This window comes from Ambystoma mexicanum, chromosome 4q (genome assembly GCF_040938575.1).
Source record: "Ambystoma mexicanum isolate Mex_15411 chromosome 4q, UKY_AmexF1_1, whole genome shotgun sequence".
Taxonomy (NCBI): domain Eukaryota; kingdom Metazoa; phylum Chordata; class Amphibia; order Caudata; family Ambystomatidae; genus Ambystoma; species Ambystoma mexicanum.
The window spans coordinates 592,615,311-592,633,863 of record NC_090928.1 but is presented as its reverse complement, the minus strand read 5'-3'; the positions used below and the strand labels follow the sequence as shown (position 1 = coordinate 592,633,863).

Here is an 18,553-nt window from a genome sequence, read left to right as displayed (position 1 = left end):
TATCGTTTTGGGGTCCTATGAAAGCCTAGGATCTCAGCTTCCAGATGAAAGTTACTGCAAGTCTCTAGCACAAACGGTCGCGGAGATATGAGCGATTAAATAAAGGTCGTTTTTCAGATTTGAAATTTTAAAGTTCACAAAGACAAGTGCAGCTTGCAACTAGAAAATGATAAGTGACAGCTTTACAAATGACAGGTGACAATTAGGAGACAGTTCTATTTAGATTAAAATAGGATTGAATTATATTATTTTAACTAAGAGATTGGTTCTGCACAGTTCTGCTATGTACTCACAATATATTTAGAAATATGCCTTCCCACGGATCTGGTCAGGTTTTGGACTGCACTCTGGTCTCTGCACTTCACAGTGATCTGGGTCTGCTCTCTCTCTGGATTCTGAAGATTGAGGGATTTAAAGTCTGGATCTTTCTGCACAGCTTTCTCTAGAGATTGATGGAGGTAAAGTATGGATTTTCCCGGCAGAGCTTCCAGCTGCAAATGGATTTGAAGGTCCCCATCTGTCCTGTCTGTCTGCTTTTATGTGTTTTCAAAATGGGTGTGTGTGCAGCATCACTAGACCCTACCCCTCTCCACTTATCATTGGCCAAGCTTTCATTTCTCCCCTGATTGGGGGAGCTAAGTTGTGTCAGAGTGATGTCATTTTACAGCCTGCAGAAAGTCCACTCCTCCTGTCAACTTGCAAACAAATCTAGATTTGAACCAAATACATATTTGCAGAGGTACATATTGTTTTAAAATTACACGCACCCTTCACATATCACAGGAGGTATACCCTGTCCAAACTCTGCTCTTACTGGGAGCTTGCATTCAGAAATGGCAATATTTTGCACTTTTTAACTGGTTTGCAATACCGGACATTACCCCAAATTTACAAACATGTGCGCAAGGAGTATGGACATTAGTTGATGAAGTGTCAGATTTTTCACATGCACACATTTTGAGTAATATCCTCTTTTCCGCTAAAACTCCCCTGAACATACCACCGGTTCTAAAAACCTCTTAAAATGTGGGCAGAAAAATCACAAGAATTATGGTATCATTTATAAAATTTTCACATGTCCGTACTATGAGTTATTCATCTTTTTAGAGTTATGTTCTGGCCCCAAAGGGGTGTGGTTTTCCTCCAGCACAAGGTTGAATTTCTGCTTTTTCCAGTTCTGCCAAGCCAGCTTGCTCTCACAGGCAGTGCCCCTCCCCTTTGCTTCAGGAGGAAGCTACTTTTACGACATCTGCAATAAACCATCTGCCTGGGTCAGGACAGGGCTTTGTTCAGAGCTCCTGTATTCTGTGGGGGCTCCCCTTAATTCAATTATCAGAGAGATGGCATATCCTTAGTGTGGCCAGCAAAAGAAAGATAGGCCTGGGAACACAGCTGTGACTCAAGTTTCACTCCTGATGGGGGGTAGTTGCCAGGCAAAATTGGAATCTCTTTAAGCCAGTTTTTAGCTACATGTCATTTCTGTTCCCCAGTTTAAGTCAAGACATTTTTTTACATATGCAGCTAGGATGCTGATTCTAAGTTTAAAACTATGACATTTAAACAATTGCAACCTATGTGACACTCAGAAGTAGGTCACTCAGTCAATTTAAACATTTAGATTTTTAATGTCTTTCAGTCCAAATTTACTTAAATTGCTGAAATCCACAGCTCAGCCAGTCTTGTTATAAACCTTCAAGTCACTTCAGAATATAACTTTACATTGGATCCACCTCTTAGTAAGTCTTTCTTTGGCATGTTTTGGGTTCATTTATTCAGTTTTACACAAAAAAAGTAAAATCTGGTGTTGTTTTAAAATGCCGGCTTTTGGATAGTGGTGAGTACTGGTAATGCACCCATTTTTGGGATTTAAGAAAATGAATTCCCAACAGTTATGGGTTTGCTTTTGGCAATCAGCATTGCCACTCCCAATGGTTTCAGACTACTGGGTGGGTAGTCCAATGGTGGTTTTAGGCAGTGTCCTTCTGTGCCCATAACATCGGCAAAAATGAGTGGCAGCCTATTCTTCATGCATTTCCCTGTGCATTTTCTGGGAAGCTCTGGCCATCATGATGTTTTCCATGTCAGTACTGCACAGTTTTGAGGTAGGGCTCGGATGCATGGGTAAATACATCCCACAAGCCCCCCTTCTTGCGGTGGCCATCTGATCCTTCACTGGTGGGACCCGCAAGATCTGGGATGTTGTTCTCATCTTCTTCCGGTAGATGGCACAGTTCAGCATTTTTTTCTCCATCCGGTACTGATCGATCGGTTCTCCTCGCCGGTCCTGATAGGAATATTGGGCGGTACGCTAGGCCCATTGGATCTTCGTTCCCATCTCCGGATCATCCTCCTTGTCCCGTCTCCAGGTTTTCTTTCTCCTAGGACGACAAAGGAAGAGCGGCAATACCTATTCATAGACATTTTTCCACCACTGTTGAGATAGTGGGGCAGCATATGCATTTCATCATAACGAAACATTACATTCTAATTTTGAAAAAAAAACAGTATAACTAAGATACAGTTTCATGCAAATCACAATATTTTAGAGACTAGATGTGGTATGTTTTATGGTTGGAACTGAATTAATCTGAGACAGTACCCGCTAGGATTCCAGAGGATTCCTCCAGTTGTTGCAGAGTGTGCCTGGGATGGCAACATTTCAACTGGCTTATGTGGACCCACTTGTCCTCCCCCTCTGCCAAATGATCTTTGGGGATGTGGATTTTGTAGGCCACAGGGGAGATCTTGTCGATGATCTCAAAGGGTCCCTTCCATGTAGGCAAAAATTTGCGCTGCTTGGCCTGGTTCCTTTGGAAGTTGTATAGATAGACCCGGTCTCCCACCTGATATTCCTTCCTGGAAGTTTTCAGGTCATAGTGGGTCTTCATGCTATCAGCTGATCTTTCTAGATTCCGGTGAGCATAAGCAAAAGCATGTTGAAGGAGTTTCCTTAAATTCTCCACATACTAATGAGTTGTGGAGGCATTTATCAGTGTCTGCTCTTGGGTCCTGTAGAGCAAATGCTGCGGAAGCACCATCTTGCGCCCAGTCATCAACTCAAATTGTGACATTTTGGTTGCAGATGAAGGGGTAGATCTGATGGCCATTAGGACCAGAGGTAATCGGATATCCTAACTTGGTCCAGAATCTGCCACAAACTTTTTTAAGATGCTCCCAATTGTCCGGTTATATCTCTCTACTGCCCCAGAAGAAGCTGGCCGGTAAGCAATGTGTAGCTTTCTCTTGACCCCCAGTATCTCCCACATCTTTGTCATTACTTCACTGGTGAAGTGGCTACCTCTGTCTGACTCAATCCTTTGAGGTAGACCAAAACGGGAAAAGATGTGGTTAATCATCAAGGCAGCTGCCGTTTCTGCCTTGCAATTTGGGGCTGGGAGACATTCCACCCACTTGGTAAACAAGCATGTCACAGTCAACATGTACTTATTCCCCATAGCAGAGCGAATCACAGGGCCTACAAAGTCGATTTGTAAATCTGACCATGGCAGTGTCATCCCCCGCTTTTGGAGAGGCGCGCGGTGCGTGAGGGATGATGGCTGAAATTGTGCACACACAAGACACCCCTTCAAGTATTGGTCGAGGTCCTGCCCCATGTGTGGCCAGTATGCAACCTCTCTTAATATTTCCAATGTTGTGTGAAACCCACTATGACCGGCGGTGGCCGCATCATGGGCGTGACTTAACATCAGGCTTCGGAATGAGGTAGGAACCACCCACTGATCGTGGCCAGCTTTGGATTTCCTTACCAACAAACCGTCTTGGATCCGGAACATTTTTGGACATTTCATCAACACTCTTAGGTCCTCTTTCCCAATGTAATCGGTATCCGTCAGGGGAAAGTTCTCAGGGTCCTCAAGGTGCTGGTAAAATTTACCAATTGTTGGATCCCCCTTCTGAGCGGTAATCAAATCAGCATCAGGGGTCTCCTTACTCCATTGTGCAATTGGAAGGTCGTTGTGAGCATTTGTCTGGGACCTAGTGATAGCAGTGACCTGGAATTCCCCCAACAGGGACTCAATCTCAATTAGATCCCCTTGGATGGCCCCGGTTTTGGCCAACTGATCAGCTAAGTCATTTCCAGTTTTGTCTGGTCCCTCTACTTTGAAATGACCCTTGATCTTTTTCCAATAGATGGTCATCTCATTCGAGGTGACCAGATCATCAATGTTTTGGATCAACTTCCCATGTTTCAAGGGTTTGTTGTTAGCACATAACATGCCTCTGGTTTTCCAATTAACCAGGTGCTCCACGAACCCGTTCCGTACATAATCCGAATCTGTGATTATGACCAGTTCGTGGAGTTGATGCTGGACAGCAGTGAGGATGGACTGATGCACAGCCATCAATTCTGCCACCTGACTACTTCGGGGACCAATTTTGTATCCAGCGGAGGGTTCTAGGGACTCATTCACCCATGCATTCCCTACGCCAGCCACCAGTTCTTTCTCCCCGTTGTTGTCAACATGGTAAGAGCATCCATCCACATACACAGTGGGCATTCCCTCACACTTGTCTTCTTCAAAGACTTTGTGGGGGGAATTAAGGTATGCCTCCATGTTGTCCTTGATTTTTAGACTTTCGTCCTCGAGACAGTTTTCTCTGGCACAATCATGCAAGTCAGCCAGACCTTGCGCGAGGGGACTCTTCTTGTTTTGGCCATATCTGACCTCCACAGGAAAGCCTTGCATTGACAGAATCCAGGAAGTAATTCGGGAATTACTCACATTTCCGGCCCGGATTCTGTCACTTTGGAGATATTGCAGAGGCTGGTGTGGAGTCTCCACTATGATGTGTTCCCCCTGGATAAACGGGCGGTAATTCTTCAATGCCCACACCGTTGCCAGGAGTGCCTTCTCACAATCGTCGAATTTTTCCTCCACAGAGGATAAAGTTTTGCTCGCATAGGAGATTACTTTATTGACCTTGTCATGCTTTTGGTATAATACTACCGTCAAGCACGTATTAGAGAACCCCGTCTCCAGGAAGAACTCCTTGTTTCTGACAGGGTAAGCTAGGCAAGGCGCTTGTGAGAGGCTTCTTTTGAGTTGTTTTACTGCCTCGGCTTGTTCTGGACCCCATTCCCACTTGACCCCCCCCTTCAGGAGATGAATCAGGGGTCTGGTAATCTCTGCGTAGTCCTCAATGAACTTTCTGCTGTAATTAGTCAGTCCAAGGAGGCTCCTTAGTTCTCGCAGAGTTGTGGGGTCTTTCAGTTTCTGAAGTGCTTCCACTTTCTTTTCCTGGGGACAGAGACCCTGAGGAGTAATCTCATGCCTCAAGAAATTAACACGGGTTCTACACCACTGTGCTTTCTGAAAGGAAAGTTTTGCTCCGGCGGCCCTCAACTGCGTCAGAACATAACAGATCTCCGCTATGTGTTCCTCCACAGATGAACTTTTGATGAGGACATCATCTACATAAGCCAGGTTACCCCTCGCACCCAGGTCGGGCATGGCCTTATGTAGGAAAATATTGAACTCATTACCGGAGTTGAGGTATCCGAAAGGAGTCCGGGTCCATGTGTACTGCTGGCCCCCAAAGGTAAAAGCCAGTTTGTATTGGTCCTCCCTACTGACAGGCACGGTCCAGTATCCATTGGTCAGGTCTATTGCAGTGAATACCTGTGACCCCTGGATCTGGGCCAGCCCTTGGTCAATGTAGGGCAGAGGCCATCGGGAAGTATGGACCCGTTTGTTGAGCTCCCTGAGGTCGGCGCAGAGTCTCCACTGGCCGTTTGGCTTCAATATTCCCAGCACCGGGTTATTGAAGGTGCTGTGGACTGGACGGATTATTCCCCTGGACTCAAGGTTCTTAATTATTTCAGTAAGGGACTCCATTGATGCGAGAGGCAAGCGATATTGCTTCACAAACACAGGAGTCATGCCAGGGTCCGTGGGGATTGTGGTTGTGTGAATGTCGGTGCGACCACAGTCATATGAGTCTACCGCAAAGAGATCTTGGAAATCCAAGAAAACTTGTTTCAACTTTTGCTTTTGTTCCAGAGTCACACAGGCATCAGCTAGGTTGACTCTCTCTTCCACCATCTGCCTGAAGCCTGGAAAGACTTCTGGTTTGGCTATTTCAGCGGCCTCCTCCCGCTGAGTGGAGAAGTCCCTGGTCAGAGTGCTGATTTGGACTGGAGGCTTCAGGTGGGAAAGGCAGCCCTCATGGACCTGGAAAATCACCTCATCCCTCCTGAAGTCACAAGTCACATCTTCCTTACCATAGGGGCAGGAAGTGTACACCAGGAAGTTCCCCCCATGCCGGGTAAAAATCCTGTCTGGTGTTGTATTGTCCTCACTGTCACTGTCAAAACAGTCCTTGGGGATTGGTCCTAACAGTTCATTTACTAAGTCGATGGAAAAATGTCGGTCATCAACCGCCATTCCAATAATGGTGCCTGCGGCTAGAGTAATACTCTTTAAGTCGCTGTTATCCACCTCTATTGGAATGGTGTCATGTTCTATGTTGACTAATGGAGTTGGGTTTACCCCCAACCCTTGCTGTTGGAGAGAAGCGTTTAGATGTATGTAAGCATCAGGGTTTTGCAAATATTGTCCTCTTTTCACTTTCACTTCCAGGGAGAATTGTCGGGTCCTTTCTGGGATGGTGACTTCCTCTTTGATCTGAATTTCAACTGCATAAGGTAGCAATTGAGCTGACCTAAATGCTTTTTCTGGATCATCAAAGCCCATGGGATTATCCGCTAATCGGGACCAAGCTTTGAAGTTTATTAGGTCCAAACTAATGGCAAAGCGATTGAGAATGTCACTGCCTAAGTAAAAGGCGGCAGTGACGTCTCGCACGACCCAACAATTATGGACTATGCTCTTGTTGCCAATGGAGATTTTGAGCATACACCTGCTTGGCAGGAGATGTTTGGAACTAGGTGCTTCCAGGTCCATTTCCCATTTGTCTATCAGTTTGAATGTGGGAACGGCTGGGTCTTTTGGGAGTTGGCGGAACATGGCTTCGCTGATGAAGCTCTTACCGTTGTTCCCACACACTCGAGAGAGAACAGAGTCCTTCCCATCATTTAATTGGACAGGGATGAACAACTGCTCTCCAATTTGCTGAATATCAGCCAGGCTCTGAGCTGATTTCACATCTTTCTGGACTATAGGAGTGGGAGTTTCTGATTGTGGATTAGTATAGAATCTCAGAGTGTTTCCTTCCAGCGTGGAGTACCACTTTAGAATGGAAGGAAGGTTGATTTTCAGAAATAGAGAGGACCCTCCATCACCAGTCTGTTGTCCTACTGCTATTACTGTCACGTCTGGAATTTGGTTGTTCTGGAAGTGAAATTCTACTTGGTCAGATTTTTGTTCAACCATGTGGCATGTGCTGTTTAAACTAACATGGTTGACACTCTGTTTTAATTTTATTGGTCGGCTAGTCTGGGTCCAGAGGACCTTGTTTACGCAATCTATTAGGGGTGACAACCTCCTCAGGAGGTCATTCCCTATTAAACAAGGGGTGCCCTCTGGAGTCACAACTATGACCGGGTGTTTCAACTTGTGTCGCCCAATTTTAATGTCCAAGTCTGCAGTCCCCTCGACGGGAATTTCCTTCCCGTCAAAGTTCTGCAGTTGTCCAGGAAGTGAGGTGAGAGGAATTTGGTAATTCTCTCCCCTTCCTGCATTCAGTTCGTCAAAGGCCCTTCTGGACAGAAGGGTAGCTTGAGATCCAGTGTCCACCAGTGCCAAAATTGTACCCTGCCCCTGTACTTGTACCGGGGCATAATATCTTCCCTCCTTCTCCTCAAGGGGGCACAGATAATGTACATTTTTGGACAACTGGTGGGCTAACTTTCTGGTTTTGGACATCGCTAGCGAAGAGATTTGGGCGTAATTCTGCGGAGAGCCTTGGGAATCTGAAAGAAAAAGTTGGCAACTGGAGATCAGAGCCATTGTGGGTTCCCCTGGCTCCGGTTCTGGGCCGCCCCCCCCTTTTTGGAGGCAGTCACCAGGATGGGTTTGAACCAGGGGATTTTCTTGCTGTTGATTCTGGGATGAGATGGTGGGCGGCGGTAGCTCAGTCTACACATCTCCCCAGTCTGGATTTGCATCCCTAGGGACCCATTTTTCTTTGGGAGGAGTTCCCCCCTCTCTGAAGGAGAAGATCCTTTTCCCAGGATCCTCTGAGGATCCCTCTCCCTCAAATTGGAAGATCTGTACCTCCTCCTCAAACTGTGTCTGTTTGGGTCTTTTGTTTCTCCTACCACCCCTCTGCTCCTTAGGAGGCAGACTTTCAGGGGCAGGAGATTTTGTTTCCGGTTCCTGGGTTTCCAGGGGCTGTTTACAAGTGAGGAAGGAAGCTTCCTCCAAGGCTTTACACCCCCCTTCCCCTTGTGCCTCCTCCCTGGGAACCGGTGAGTTATCGGGGTGCTGCCCCCGTCATTGTTCTGGAGCACCAGGTCCAGAGTTGGGTGCGTTCTGCGCCGGCATGCCGATCTGAGGGTTCTGCTGAGCCCTCAGTATGTGACCCAGATCCCGCGCCATGTTTTGAACCTGGCGCTCTAACTGGGAAACCCGCTCAGGCTGATACGGGGCCCTGTTTTCTCCCCTGGGCTGATCCCGGGAAGGGTAGCTGTCCCTTCTCTGGTAATACCCCGGATTGGGAAGATTTGGGTACCCCTCCACCCTTGGCCTCCCCTCTCCCGGATTAGGTTGTCTGGGCTCAGGGAATTGGGGAAAGAAGGATGGATGATTTTGGGGTTGGAAATTGGGTGGATACCTGGGGAAAAAGTTCTGCCCAGGATTTGGAGAATTTCTGCCCTCCTGTGGGAAGTTGGGAGGGAAGTTCCCTGGGTTAGGTGCTTGGCTGGATCCCCCCCCCTTGGGCTGGAGGAGTCCACACATAACCCAGGATGGGTCGATTTCCCTTGTAACGGGGACTTACATAATCAGGAGAGCGAGGGACCCCATTTGTGGGGCTGCCTCCCTGGCTCACTGTCTGTGCCTGGCCCGAGGACCTTCTGGGCCTAGCATTATTAGGTGCAGGTAGGTTTTTAGGCCCCCCCATCTCCAACTCTAAAACGGGGGTGACCTTTACCTCTGCCACCTTGGCAGCAGCAGGGGTGCTGTTAGTTTTGGGGTTTTTGGGTTGGTTTTTGTTTTCCACCGGTTTCTGCACCTCATAGATCCGGGTAGCCTGTTCAATGACCCAGTCTAAAGATCTTTTCTCGTGAAAATCCCTCACGAGCTGGGTCATTATGTATTTGGGCAAGGCATGAAAAAATGTATTAATGAATTCTCTACTGTCTGTGCGCACCCTTCTGGTGGTCTGCGCAAAAGCACGTTTCAGTTCTTGCACAAATTCTTGTGGGGCCTGATCCTCCCCTCATTGCAAATTGTAGGCTGCCTTGCGAGCCTCTTGAGGATTTCTATGAATGGAAAAATGTTTCAAGATGGCCGCCTTATAGGTGGACCATCTTAAATGATTTTGGTCCTCCAGCCCCGCAAAGAAACTGGAGTATTCCGGGGAGAAGGTCCACTTTACATATTGAATACAGCTTTGGCTGTCCTTCAAATGGAAAGTCTCCATCATTTGCTCAAACAACTCTAAGTGCTCCCAAACAGAATACTTAGCGTTCTTATGGTAAGGCGTGATGATGCTCCTGATCGCCTTAATCTGCTTTAAGGGGTCCTTAAGCAAGGCTCTTTTTGCCTTATTGGCCTTTTTGGTTCGGGTAACCCTTGTCCATTCATCCTCTGACTCAGAGGCACTGCTCCCAGAGGTTCCCGTCAGATCTTCCAGGTTTTCCCGGATTCTGCGAGCCTGGGAATGGCTGGCAGAATGTGGGGACCTGGTCTCCTGTTTCCTGTACCGCTCAGAGGAGTCTTCAGATCCCTCCTTGCTGCCAGGATTTGATGGGTACCCCCCCCCACTGACCTAACTGGGCAGAGGTTTTCAGGATGCCCTTAATGGGCCTACTCTCCTGGGGTTCCCCATCAAATTGCACTGTGCTTGGGTGCCCATACCCGGATGCCCGCCCCTCCATTCCTGGGTGGTACTGGCCTATGAGCCCCATGCTTCTTGCTGGATAGTAATCTGCCATCCCTGTGGCCCTGTGCTCATGTGCGCCAGGGGACATGGGGGTGGCAGAGTCCAGGGACTGAGAGAAATAAAGGCCTCTGGTACTAGGGCTCCTGGGGTTATGCTCAGGAGTTTCTCTTTCCCAGCGAACCTCATCTCTATCCGCCCCTGCTCCCTGTTGCAATGCAAGAGCCTGCGCCTTCAGTTCCTCAGTTAAGGCCTTACTAGACTCGATCAGTCTCTCCTGCATCGCTACCTGTTGTTGGAGCCTATCATTGTGTTGACAGAGGGCCTCATTTTCCCTCTGTGCTTCCTGGTTGGTCCTGGAGAACTGGGCCAGTCTTTGCTGCAGGAGGTTTACCTCCTGAGTCCCATCCCTACTGGCCTGCTCCTTTCTTGCCAGAGCATCTTCCACCCTTCTGGTGTGCTCTACCAAGTTCTGGTTTTCTTTTTGGAGGTCACCCAGCCCCTGGAGGGCCAGGTGATTTTCTTCAATTTCCCTTTTTAAGTAGCAGACTTCCTGGCCTAAAGTGTCTCTTTCCTGACTGAGAGCCTGCATCTGTGCTGCCAGGTCGTCCCTCTGTCGATGAAAGGCACCAGCTTTTTGGCGCTCCTCATCAAACTCTGCCTGGGTATCCAGGTCTTTCAGAATCAGTTTATTGCTCTCCTCTTTCTCTCTATCTAGCTGGCTTTGCAGGGTGACCACCTGCTCCGCGCATGCCCTGTTGAAATTGATCTGTTGCTCCAACTTTTTCTGGTTCTGCAGTAAGGAGTCCAAACTGTCTTGGTGCTCCTTCTGCAGGGCCAGAAATCTGGTATCCTGGTCTGTCTTTTCCTGTTGTAGGATGCCCATATCCTCTTTTATTTTAATGATATATTGCCTACTATCATTTTCTGACTCCTGGCTCCTCTGCAGCCTCTGCTCAGAAGAGGCCAGATCAGATCGGGCCTTCTCTACTGCCATCCGTTGCCTATTTGCCAGATCTTGGCTTTCAGTGCATTTATCCTGCATGTCTCCCATATATAGGTACAGGTATGCTGCTATCCTGGCAATCTTATTGTGTTCATCTTTGGCTTTAGGAGCCATATATAGTTCACTCAGGGCCACATGTAATGGACCCTGATCTCTCCATAGGTCTGACCCTGTTTCAGTGACCTGTCGCGTGATGGCCTGCAACCAGGCATCCTGGCCCTGTTCAGTCCATTCACCTCTCACAAATAGTTTATGTAAGAGGTGCTCTCTGGCTATTTTCATGTCTACTAAGGTCGTCATTCTAGAGATTGGTCTCTGTCCTGACTTACAGAAGTTTGTATTTTATTTTTGCAAAACAGACCTTTTCCTAAGAGCGTTCCTTTGAGGAGTGCTTTACAGCGTAACACAGCGTGGTGATCCGACCGGATATGTGTATCTGGTCAGCTGGCACGCTGTATTAATCTGCACAAATGGTAGATCTAACCCAAACGTCCGGCACGAGCCCCCAATTTGTAAGAGGATTCAAATCAGCACTACAGCCAAGTCAACGCCTAGTCTAGAATACTGAATGAAAACCCTTATTGATATATCTTTATGTCCAGTTCATGCGTTCTGGTTGACTACCCCTATATAACACCCCTCTCTTGGAATCCTCCTGACCCCACTGAGCCAAGAAGTAGTTCTGTTTTGCAAGTTAAAAGGTTTAATTGATAATTTAAACAATATAGATATATATATCACACTTTAGAATAAATTAATAATTGAATATCACACTTAATCTGAGATGATAAAGATTAACAACGGAGAATCTGGCACTAGCACACTTCTTGATAATCACTAAGGAGTTGACATGAAATGGATAAGATAGCAACAATACTTTTATGGTTTCAAATGGATGCAATGTGGAATGAAAGGCAGTAAAGAAAATAACTTGATAGGATTTCAGCAAAGACAATGTAATCACTTTCTTGGACAATTCACCCCCCCCCCCTTTTATGCAATGCAAGGAAATGGAAGGAAGGCACACAATTCTCAGAAATGCAATTCAAATGTAATTCAGTTCACCCAGCAACTTAGACTACAGAAGTTGAAAACGCAGGCAAAATGCTTTGATATGTGCTGGCAATGGAGTGAAAATATGTTAAAATGCTTTTAATTCCCTCTAGAGGTTCAGGGTGAGTGGTATCTAGTTATTAGTCCAGGCTCACACTAGCAATGATTCAGGGATAATTAGCAGGTTAAACGAATTTCTGGCAGAACTACAAGGGCTATCAATATCGTTTCGGGGTCCTATGAAAGCCTAGGATCTCAGCTTCCAGATGAAAGTTACTGCAAGTCTCTAGCACAAACGGTCGCGGAGATATGAGCGATTAAATAAAGGTCATTTTTCAGATTTGAAATTTTAAAGTTCACAAAGACAAGTGCAGCTTGCAACTAGAAAATGATAAGTGACAGCTTTACAAATGACAGGTGACAATTAGGAGACAGTTCTATTTAGATTAAAATAGGATTGAATTATATTATTTTAACTAAGAGATTGGTTCTGCACAGTTCTGCTATGTACTCACAATATATTTAGAAATATGCCTTCCCACGGATCTGGTCAGGTTTTGGACTGGACTCTGGTCTCTGCACTTCACAGTGATCTGGGTCTGCTCTCTCTCTGGATTCTGAAGATTGAGGGATTTTAAGTCTGGATCTTTCTGCACAGCTTTCTCTAGAGATTGATGGAGGTAAAGTATGGATTTTCCCGGCAGAGCTTCCAGCTGCAAATGGATTTGAAGGTCCCTATCTGTCCTGTCTGTCTGCTTTTATGTGTTTTCAAAATGGGTGTGTCTGCAGCATCACTAGACCCTACCCCTCTCCACTTATCATTGGCCAAGCTTTCATTTCTCCCCTGATTGGGGGAGCTAAGTTGTGTCAGAGTGATGTCATTTTACAGCCTGCAGAAAGTCCACTCCTCCTGTCAACTTGCACACAAATCTAGATTTGAACCAAATACATATTTGCAGAGGTACATATTGTTTTAAAATTACACACACCCTTCACATATCACAGGAGGTATACCCTGTCCAAACTCTGCTCTTCCTGGGAGCTTGCATTCAGAAATGGCAATATTTTGCACTTTTTAACTGGTTTGCAATACCGGACATTACCCCAAATTTACACACATGTGCTCAAGGAGTATGGACATTAGTTGATGAAGTGTCAGATTTTTCACATGCACACATTTTGAGTAATATCCTCTTTTCCGCTAAAACTCCCCTGAACATACCACCTGTTCTAAAAACCTCTTAAAATGTGGGCAGAAAAATCACAAGAATTATGGTATCATTTATAAAATTTTCACATGTCCGTACTATGAGTTATTCATCTTTTTAGAGTTATGTTCTGGCCCCAAAGGGGTGTGGTTTTCCTCCAGCACAAGGTTGAATTTCTGGTTTTTCCAGTTCTGCCAAGCCAGCTTGCTCTCACAGGCAGTACCCCTCCCCTTTGCTTCAGGAGGAAGCTACTTTTACGACATCTGCAATAAACCATCTGCCTGGGTCAGGAAAGGGCTTTGTTCAGAGCTCCTGTATTCTGTGGGGGCTCCCCTTAATTCAATTATCAGAGAGATGGCATATCCTTAGTGTGGCCAGCAAAAGGCAGATAGGCCTGGGAACACAGCTGTGACTCAAGTTTCACTCCTGATGGGGGGTAGTTGCCAGGCAAAATTGGAATCTCTTTAAGCCAGTTTTTAGCTACATGTCATTTCTGTTCCCCAGTTTAAGTCAAGACATGTTTTTACATATGCAGCTAGGATGCTGATTCTAAGTTTAAAACTATGACATTTAAACAATTGCAACCTATGTGACACTCAGAAGTAGGTCACTCAATCAATTTAAACATTTAGATTTTTAATGTCTTTCAGTCCAAATTTACTTAAATTGCTGAAATCCACAGCTCAGCCAGCCTTGTTATAAACCTTCAAGTCACTTCAGAATATAACTTTACATTGGATCCACCTCTTAGTAAGTCTTTCTTTGGCATGTTTTGGGTTCATTTATTCAGTTTTACACAAAAAAAGTAAAATCTGGTGTTGTTTTAAAATGCCGGCTTTTGGATAGTGGTGAGTACTGGTAATGCACCCATTTTTGGGATTTAAGAAAATGAATTCCCAACAGTTATGGGTTTGCTTTTGGCAATCAGCATTGCCACTCCCAATGGTTTCAGACTACTGGGTGGGTAGTCCAATGGTGGTTTTAGGCAGTGTCCTTCTGTGCCCATAACATCGGCAAAAATGAGTGGCAGACTATTCTTCATGCATTTCCCTGTGCATTTTCTGGGAAGCTCTGGCCATCATGATGTTTTCCATGTCAGTACTGCACAGTTTTGAGGTAGGGCTCGGATGCATGGGTAAATACATCCCACAATATTGCCAAGTGCTGCCGTGACGTCACATGCAATGTGCGTATGACGTCACATGCTCATTGTCAATATAAATAGAGAAATAAAATGGCACATGCATGCAGCACAAACACGGGTTGCCAGTGTGAAGATGTCAGGCAGGACACCCCATCCATTATAGGTAAGGAGGAGACAATTTACACTGGAACTGCAATTAGATACCAGTTAGTGTGAAGGTAACAAGCAACGTTGTATATCTCAACCTCGAAGATCTCATATATTTGAACATTCAATAATATTATAATCTCAATTAACAATGCCATACATTCACCTAATTGAATAAGATTCAGCATAACAATCGATGGACACATTGGGTGATCAAATGAACTATAGTCATAATTAGTCATATTGATGTGACTTTCCTGCTTTTTGCAGGATTATATATTTGGAATGAAGAGGAGTTAAGGCTCATGGTTAATTTACAACATTTATGAACAATTAAAGGCGAGTTCATGGCAATATTTTTCTAGTAATTATATCAAGTTTTAAATAGAATCCCTGATTAGTTTTCTAGGCAATTCTCACAGCTATTAAAGAAGATTCTAGGACACGAGTCAAAGTAATTATCCAGCTTCAGTTAAACATTACCTAATGTACAATGGTTAAGTGTACTTAGGATTACTCTATTAATTTCAGGATTGTTATAGTTCAGATTGGAGAGGACTGACAATAATATATTCATTAACTGGATTCACAGGAAATTATAATATGCTACAAATGGTGAGTTTACATTATGGCATCTCACCAGATACACGATGGAAAGCACCTTTTTTGGGCATCACCTCGAGAATAATTTATGCTCACCATAGAGAATAGCTAGACACTGTAACCCACGTAATCATCACTCATTTTATAGATCACCAGTGCGTTTTTTGGCACAATGCATTGGGGTGTCGTTAACTAAACTGTGCAACCATAATTTGGTAAATTAACATGCAGGGATTTTGAGTGCTTCACCTAAACCATATCAGAGTTCACATTAAATTGCTAATTGCTGCTATTGTTACTAGACAGGGTGTGAAAAGCAATAAGCTGTCAATTAGTTACTTCTTGCTTCATTTATTGCTGAATTGCATTTTTTATTTTCCATAGATCCCATTTATTTGTTTTGCCAGTCCCCAAACCATGACCCTGGTATGCATTTATAATTTGTGTATATTTAAATGCCACTGTTAACACACATTGGTATAATTGATATATTAACATTGTCCAATTAACAGCCTTGAGAAAGACTGTCGAAACACGTGTCGGCTGATTGGAAGAAAGCAAATTACAATAAATCAAACTCTAGAATAGGTGCAGGGTGTACAGACTAATATTTGAATGAGATGACTATTAAGTGCAATTTACAAGTATAATCAGTTATCCATTTACAATATATAAGGTTATGGGTAGAGCCTCAATATACCAGCTTTGCAGACGCCACACCATATATAATTAGTGGCCCCAGCAGCCTTAACCTGTTTTGTGTTTTTTTCAATGTACTAGTCGTCATTTTTTCAATATAAAGCCAATTTTGTTTATCCGAAACTGGCCGATCCACAACGCTCCAAGTCATTTTGAGCTATTAGCAGTCATTCCACTCTGACAGCTAAAGTCTTTGATTGCCAAACGTGTATATATGCTTGATATTTGCATAAGCTTTCATGTTACCGTGACGTTTGTTTTAAAAAAAAAAAGAAATGGTAACCTGTACCAAACCCAGCACGCTTTAGGTATTTAGTGATTCAGTCATAAAACTCACAGACATATATGACAGATGGAAAGCTCTTTGGTCATTGTTATCTTCCCAAAATGCTCTTTAACATGCAAAACAGTCAAAACCTCATTGTTTTTTTTGGTGCCACTTCACATTATCTTCGGAGTTCTTTCTAATCAATACACACATACACTGTATTGAGCATTCACTTTTATATTCAAATAAACATGCCTTTTATGAAACTGCTGCAAAAAGGAGGGTTTTCCCTTCAGAAATGTAAGGGTTACAAATGCATCATTTTGTATTATTAAACACATGCATATGCTTAGGTCAAGCACAGAGTTTCCACAGGTAGCACTAAAATGATGTTCAAAAGGAAGCACTGATTTCCCTCCCCTGCCCCACATTTCAGAGATCTGTGGCCGCACAAAAGGTGCAAGCATGCAATAAATCATAGAGAAGTTAAAATGGCAAAGAGTAAACCTGATTGCGAGTGCATCAAGAAACCTCTGTATGGATACCCAAAGCCACAGAACGGTGAGAACAAAAACTGTGTGCCAATGGTGCACACCGTTTTACAGCTGCAAAGAAGGTGTGCCATAAAGATATCCATTCAGCCATCTTTACAGAAGATGCTCATTGCTAAGCAGGCAAATGACATCCCTGCTGGGTTTATCATGTGTCTTTGATGACATTCTGCTGCACGCTCAGTACTACCAGGAGAACCAACCGCAAACTATGTCACACAAGGCATCACTGTGATGCTTATAAGTAATCTTTATATTAATTTTATTTTAAATACAAGGTAGGACTTTTACTGTGAAGCAATACTACAAATGACAGCCACACGTCTCAAAATGTCAAATGACCTTAAACGCAAGCTGGCAAGACCCATAGTCTAAACCACACCACAAAGGTAATATTGTGCTGGAACGCCTGATCACTTGCTCAAATTTACTCCTGGACTGTTGGGTATTTTGAACAATTGCACTAACAGCAATCATGTAAGCAGTATGCACCACTTAATTTGTTATAAAAGGGGCCTGCATCGTGCAGCTACGAGGAATGCTGTTGCTTACCACATATGAATGTTAAGGGTCGCCCTTATCCATTACTCCACCATAAGAATGCACAGCCAAGGATTCCAAGAACCTTCTCCAACTGTCTTTACTCTACTGTGGCAATAAGACCCTCGGCGGTGGGCCAATACCGCCCCAGGTAATGCCCCCGGGGTCCCTTGTTACAGGCCCCGGGGGCATTACCGTGGGCGGTATTGGGCCACCGCCGAGGGTCTTATAGCCATTAGTACCCCGGCCTGTTAGACCGGGGTACTAATGGCATTTTTTTCTGTTCCGAAACGCTGCCGCATTTCGAAACAGAAAGAAAGAAAAAATAAGTCTAATAAAATGGCTGCCGGGAAAGGGAAAACGTAGTCCATTTTCCCTTTCCATGGCAGCCATCAGGAGCGGACGTGCTGGGAACAGAAGTGTTCCCAGCGCGTTCGCTCCCGAGAAAAAGAAAAAAGAAGGTAAGTGGGGTTGGGAGGGCAGGGAGGGGAGGGGATAGTTTGCAGGGGAGGGGGGGTGGAGGAAAAAAAAAAAAAAAAAAAAAAAAAAAAACTTACCACAGTCCCTGGCGGGGGACTAAGGCAGCCTCCAGCCTTGGGGAGGCTCGGAGCGGGGGATTGCCCCATTTCGAGCCTCCTCATTGGCTAAGGGGCTGCCACACCCCCCGTCGGGAACAAAAGCAGGCACGTACATGCGTCCACAGGAATACTGTGTGGTATGGCTCGGAAAAGAGCCAATCCACGTGTAGTATTTCCTGTGGACAGCGCATGCCGGGTACTAATGAGTGTTTCTGCCCAGGCAGGGTTTACAAATTTCACTTGTTATTTTGCCATAGTTTAATGACATTCCAGCCCAAGGGATTGGAGGTACATCGGCTGCAGCAGGTAACTTGCCGTATTTCCATTTTCCCCCCTGCTAACACCAGAGCTGTAACCTTGAGAAGGGGGTTGAGTTATTGGTATTCAAAATGTTTATAAGATATGATATGGAATTTATAACGCGTTTATAACATGCCTATACACAACACCTTCTTGGCAAACTGTAAAGATGTGCCTGTACCTCTTTTCTATATTTCATATGTAAACTTCACTATTTGGCAAGACCGCATGTAGAAATGTAGTTATGTTGCATTAATATTACAGACCAGTATAGGTGCTTCCCATAGAGTAACAGCAGGCAAATTGAGAGAGAAACCAGATATTGGCATTGAAACCAAAATTCCTCATTACAACCTCCTCTCACTTGTGTCCAGTTGGCAGACAGCTTGTGTTCTTATCAATTCCTCTAAAAGATTGTTTTCGGACTTAA

General features: G+C 44.8%; 1 protein-coding gene across 2 annotated transcripts in view; it reads right to left on the bottom strand.

The window, feature by feature from the left end:
* Window positions 1–18,553, bottom strand: part of IFNGR1 (interferon gamma receptor 1) — a 385,004-nt gene that overhangs the window by 235,750 nt on the left and 130,701 nt on the right. The gene's annotated exons all lie outside the window — the stretch shown is intronic.